Raw genomic sequence first — 6,997 nt, forward strand, 5'->3', positions numbered from 1 at the left:
TGTCAGAGTAGACCATATCATTACCCAATTCAAAATGGCCAATACCAGTCCCTTTCAGCTCACTAATGCCTAGGATATTGATTACGAGTTCCATTTCATTTTGGCTTATGCGTTGAAATACCACCACCAGTTTTGTTTATTTCGTTTTTATTTTCTTAATCTGCAAGATTTGGATAGTTTTTTTTGAAAGAAAAGATTATTTAAACTAACAGGTGACATATTGATCAAACATTAGCTATATTTGGTGCCTTTTCACTGGAAAATTACGTAAAAGAGCAGTTAGGAAAGGAGATAAAATAGAACCAGTAATGAGAACCAAATGACTAACAGGAAAAGGAATAGTTCATACATGAGAGATTATTAGCGTAAGGCATTTAGTTCCATAACATGACTGTTGTAAGTGTAAGATAAGAGAATAAGGAAAAGTGGTATATATACAGAAACTAAAAAGAACATCGTGACTTTTTATAAAAATAGACTTATGAACACAGAATGAGGGAAAAATCTAGAAACTAGTCTACTAGGTTTACATTTTTGGCACTATTTTGGACTAAATAACCTAAAAGCTTTCCTCCTAATAGTCATTTAGAAATGCAGGATAAAATATAACAAACATCTTTTTAAATGGAATAACCTTTAGGAGTCAGGAAAAGAGGGTTTGAAACTCATAGTGGTAAAGGATGAGCTGGGTCTTCCTGGAGCGGGAAGGGGTTTGAGTCTCAAAGGACATAGGACAAGACTTCGGGGAAATTGGGACTGAGACAGCCACACAAATGATGACCCTCAAAGAGTTACATTCTTCGGGAGAGGGTGGCATAGGGAGATGACGCCACCAGTTGCTGTTGAACCAGCCATGACTCATGGCGACCCCATGTGTATCAGAGTAGAACTGTGTTCCATAGGATTTTCAATGGCTGATTTCTTGGAAATAGATTGCCAGGCCTTTCTTTCGAAGTGCCTCTGGGTGGACTTGAACCTCCAGCCTTTATGTTAGCAGTAGAGCATGTTAACCTTTGCTCCACCCTGGGCCCTTTAGTGGGGGACCTCCTGAATTTGTCTTAGTGGGCCTATCTTCATACAAGTTTGGGGTTCAGATTTATACTTGGGGAAACCTGGAGCCAATAAATTAGCTAAACACAAACTCGAGGGAAAAAACTTCAGCCTAAATGTGTAGGATTCCCACAAAGAAAGATGTACTCATCCAAAATACAAAATAGACAAGGAAACAATCCACCATGAGCAAGAGACAATAGAAACAATAAACAAGATTAGATCCTAGTTGTTTCAAATAATAGGGTTATTAAAAACTCATTTAAAATAGGTTCACTTGCAGTGATTAAAACCACAAGTAAAGCAATAAAAAACATGAGAAAAAACCACGATTCTTAAAATAAAGCACTTGTGAAAAAGAAACTAGGACACCTTTATTTTGGTAAGATATTTGTCCCTTTCTTATCATTGACAGTGGAACCAAATAATCAGCATGAAGCTGCACCTAGGTGCTTCTGTACTTATCTAGAAGTAGTAAAATTTCCAGATGAGTCATTCAGCAACAACTTATTGATGCCTGCTATGTGCCAAGCACCGTGCTGTGCCCTGAGGATACAGCTGGTACAGACCTTCCTCCAGTGGGGCTTGGAGTGTTATGGGGAAAACAGACATTGAGCAAGTTAACTACAGACATGAGGCATTATTACCTATGGGGAAAAAATTAAAGGACAACCTCGCTAAGGAAGTGAATAGTATGAACAGAGTTTGCCCTGGTGGTAGGAAGTAGAGAAAGCTGTCCAGGCAGAGAAGAGAGTATGTGGGAAAGCCTGGATTCAGGACAGGCTGGCGATTTGAGTCTGAAAGAAGACCAACAAGAGGAATGAAGAAAGCCAGCAGGGGGGATGGAGGGTGTGAAAGAGGGAGTGTGAATTGTCACGACAAAAGGTAAAATAGAGCTGGAGCTGGATTCTGAAAGTCCTGAATGCTAGGCTAAGAATTGAGATTTGGATTTATTCTGAAATGCTTATGGAGATTTGGGAGGGGAGAGATCATCATACAGTATTTGTATTTTGGAAAGATCGTTCTAGGGATGAGGTGTCAGATGGTTTAGTAAGAGGTAGACCTATGATTTACCAGGACTTGAGCTGCAAAAGAAAGTTCCCATCCTGCAAGTTTTAAGGGAAAACACTTGAAACAACTTTGGTGGGCTTCAACAGGAGAGTAAAATAGTTCAAAGGAAGTAAGCTTGGAAATATACCTCACTGCATTCCTAAGGGGAAGAACATGCATAACAGTAATATGTAGAACATGGTCCCATTTTTACCAAAAGTGGAAACAAAACCTAGAATCGCCCCTATGTGTATGAGTGTGCATAGTAAAAAATAAATGTTAATATAAAAAAAGTTTGAAAGAACTTCCAGCGCTCTCCTCTTGTTTTTCAGGTTCATATTGTGAGTTAAGAACAATCCATAACAAGACTTCCTGTTATTCATCGCTGATTGTCTAAAGGGATGAAAAAGAGAAAAAGTAATAACTCATGAAGGTCATAATCATGACCCCCTCACTAGAAGGTGAGCTCCATGGACGTCAACTACACGTTTGATTCATCTGTGAATTTCTCCAGTGCCTGGCATATAAAATGCCCAATAAAAGTTTATTGGATTTGAGAATGAGAAAATGGCAATTTGGGAATGCCTTAAGGGCTTTGGAGAGACTGGCAAGAGGTTACATTTTTGGAAGTTAAGTTCAACAAATATCTATTGAGCCTTTTTCACGTGCCTTCCTGAGCTGTCAGATAGTATGAGGGGAGTTGATTCTGTTTAGCAACCTAAAGGCCCAACTTTAACAGCAAGGGAGGGAGGAGTAGAGTGACAAGGTTAAGGGTGCCAGCTTTGGAGTCAGGCAGACCAGGGTTTGAATTAGGACTCCATCGTTTACTGGTTGTTGGACCAAAGGCAGATATCTTTAACCTCTTTGGGCCTCGAGTTTCTCATCTGTAAAATACGGATTCTAAGGAGCCCAGGTAGTGCAATGGTTAAGCACTTGGCCGATAACTGAAAGATTGGTGGTTCAGACCCACCCAGGGGCCCAGTGGGATCTGCTTCAGTAAAAATTACAGTCTAGAAACCCCTGTGGGGCTGTTCTATTCTGTCACATGGGGTCACAATGAGTCAAAAATCAACTTGATGGCATCCAACATCAACAACAATAGTATCTACTTTAGAGAGTGGTTGAGAGAAATAAATGAGTTACTCATATCGAGCAATTAGCAGAGTGCCTGGGACCAAGTAAGCTCTCAGTACACTTGAAATTGTATTTTAGATAAGAGTGGGAATCAAATTCAGTATCCGGTTGATACTACCTTTTACCCGCTACTCTAGAATATCTCTTCGGTAACTGTGTTAGGCAGAATAAGAGATTTCCAAAGATGTCCACATCCTAATCCATATAACCTGTGAATATGTTATCTGACATGGCAAACAGGACTTCGCAGACGTGATTATATTAAGGGTTTTGAGATGGGAAGATTCTTCTGGATTATCTGGTGGGCAAAGTATAGTCACAAAAACCAGTTGCTGTCAAGTCGATTCCAACTCATGGTGACCTCATGTGTGCCGGAGTAGAACTGTGCTCCATAAGGTTTTCAATGACCGGTTTTTGGGGGACAAGTAGATCGCCAGGCCTTTCTTCTGGAGCACCTCTGGGTGGACTTGACCCTCCCACCTTTCATTTAGCAGCTGAGCGCATTAACCATTTACACCATCCAGGGACTCCAAATATAATTACAAAGGTCCTTAAAAGGGCAAGAGAAGAGTCAGAGTCAGAGGAAGAGTTGTGACAATGGAAGGAGAGGTCCAAGTGATGCAATTCCTGGCTTAGAGCCTTCAACTGATTGGATAAGGCCCACCACATTATGGAGGATAATCTGTTTTACTTAAGGCAAACTGATTTAAATGCTAATCCCATATAAATACTTCATCTAAATGTCTAGACTAGTGTTTGATCAAACAAATGGCACCATAGCTTAGCCAAGTTGACACATAAAGTCAACCATCACAGTCTTCTATTGGGGGACACTTAGCTTGGTTATCAGCTCACTGCTTGTTTGAAATGGCCAATCAGAAGGTTTTTGCTGGCTAATTTTTTTCAGAAGTAGACCGCCAGGTCTTTCTGCCTAGTGTGTCTTAACCTGGAAGCTCAGCTGAAACCTGTCCACCATGGGTGACCCTGCTGGTATTTGAATACTAGTGGCATAGCTTCCAGCATTATAACAACACACAAGCCCCCACAGTATGACAAACTGACATATGCACGGGGAGTCATAAGAAATTACAGATAACACAGCGAAGAATAAGAATTCCAGAACACTTAATTGTGCTTATGAGGAACCTGTACATAGACCAGGAGGCACTCATTCAGAGAGAACAGGGGGATACTGCATGGTTTAATGTCAGGAAAGGTGTGTGTCAGGGTTGTATCCTTTCACCATACTTAGTCAGTATGCTGAGCAAACAATCCGAGAAGCTGGACTATGTGAAGAAGAATAGGGCATCAGGATTGAAGGAAGACTCATTAACAACCTGAGATATGCAGATGACACAACCTTGCTTGCTGTAAGTGAAGAGGACTTGAAGGATTTACTGGTGAAGGTCGCAGACCACAGCCTTCAGTATGGATTACACCTCAGCATAAACAAAAATCCTCACAACTGGACCAATAAGCAACATTATGATAAGCATAGAAAAGATCGAAGTTGTCAAGGATTTCATTTTACTTGGATCCACAAACAACACCCATGGAAGCAACAGTCAAGATATCAAAAGATACAATGCACTGGGCAAATCTGCTGCAAAAGACCTCTTTAAAGTGTTGAAAAGCAAAGATGTCACCTTGAAGACTAAAGTGCGCCTGATCCAAGCCATGATGTTTTCAATCGCCTCATATGCATGTGAAAGCTGGGCATTGAATAAGGAAGACCAAGGAAGAATTGATGCCTTTGAATGATGGTGTTGGCGAAGACTATACCATGGACTGCTAGAAGAATGAACAAATCTGTCTTGGAAGAAGTACAGCCAGAATGCTCTCACGTGCTCACGTGCTTTGGACATGTTATCAGGAGTGACCAGTCCATTGAAAAGGACATAATGCTTGGTAAAGTAGAGGGTCAGCAAAAAAGACCTCAACAAGATGGATTGACACAGTAGCTGCAACAATGGGTTCAAGCCTGACGATGGTGAGGATGGTGCAGGACTGGGCAGTGTTTTGTTCTGTTGTACGCAGGGTCGCTATGAGTCAGGACTGACTCGCCAGCGCCCAAGAACAACAGCAATCAAAGGGCAAACATTGAAAGCTATTAGAAATGCGTGTAATGATAATAAAATGACCATAGGGACATTCAAAATGATAACCTTGAATCATCATGAAGCTACACGGTATTTAGGAAGTAGAACAGTGTTTTACAAAATTCCATCAAAAAATGGTTAAAGTCTTGGCAGTTTTTAAAAGCTACCTTTAATTGAACATTAGACAGATGCCACACTCTGCATTAGGGCTTTTCATACATCATCTTATTTCATTGTGGAACAAATGAGGATCTCTTTCTATCATTGTGGAAATTAAGTTTTCTGGAGACTTGCCCAAGGTCACACAGCTTAGTAAGTGAGTAGTCAGATCCTAAGCCAAGTTTGTCTGATGTCCTCACCTTTTCAGAGTGACATCCAAGAGCGTTCCTGGAGACTCATGAAGACAGAATTAAGGACTACATTAACCATGTCTACCAGTGTCTCAAATATCTGGGTTTTTTTTTTTTTTTTAATTTTTTTTGGCAAATGAAATCTGAGACAGTAAACTCTCGGTTGAAGACTTTACTGCAGTTCTGCATAAAATGTGAGCCATAGCTTACTAGGACATGATACTAGGTGGTGGTTCGATGCAGTAAATGGTACCAGTCACACAGGGAGGATGTTCTTCGTTTTTCAATGATTTCGTCAAGGAGAAAGTCTCCATGTGGTATAAGTAAGTCTGTAACACCTCTAACACTTGCTGAATTTTTAAACAGATGCCACTCCGGATTCAGAGCTTCAGCAGGGAACTGTGTCTAGTTAGAATTAGCAGCATTATTTTTTAAAATTATATTTCCTTGTACAGTTGCCATCAAATGATGGCAAGATCTTTATTTTTCATTTGCACCAGTGAAGTAAATGTCCTTTTTAAAACGATTTTATTTTTGTAAAAATCATGATTTTACAGAAAAATATAAGCATATGCTATTATAGATTGTAAGATGACTGGATAAAAATTGTAAATAAAGATAAAGTTTTAAGAACACTGCTTTACTGGGTTTGTAAGAGCAATATCACTATTTGCTAATTCTGTCCATACTTTTTGGCTTTTAGGGTACATCACAATCACGTGTAGGGGGTTGCTTATTACAAATACAGATTCCTAGGTACTTAACCCCACAGATTCGGATTCAGCAAGTTTGGAATGGGACCTGGGAGTCTGCAATTTCAGTAAGCGACCCAGGTAGTTCCGATGCAACTGGTCAGTGAACCACACTTGCGGAAATTCTGAAGTGGATTCTCCCATTAACTCAGTATAGACTTTTAATGTGGAGATTGGTGAGAACGGTACATGTATTTAAGTCTGTCACGCCACAGATGTGCATTTGCCTGTGTGTTACCATCATGGGTTTTGTTTCCAGAGGGTAGCGGTGACGTCTAGTTCTCAGGCACTGCTCCAAGCGCCTTACACAGATTGACTCATTTACTCCTCAGTTACCATCCTACAAGGTGGGTACTATTAATACCCTCATCTTACAGGGGTGGAAACTGAGATGCAGAGAGGTGAAATCCCCTGCCTAAGGCCACAGGGTCAGGATGTGACAGAGCTGGGATTTGGACCCATGCCATCTTACTTATAATGCTCTACTACCTCTCCTGGGCCCAAATCAGTTTGTGATGATGTTTCATTACCCTCCCCAAGTCTATATCTTCTTTTCATCCTG

The sequence above is a fragment of the Trichechus manatus genome, unplaced genomic scaffold (genome assembly GCF_000243295.1).
Source record: "Trichechus manatus latirostris isolate Lorelei unplaced genomic scaffold, TriManLat1.0 scaffold00061, whole genome shotgun sequence".
NCBI lineage: Eukaryota > Metazoa > Chordata > Mammalia > Sirenia > Trichechidae > Trichechus > Trichechus manatus.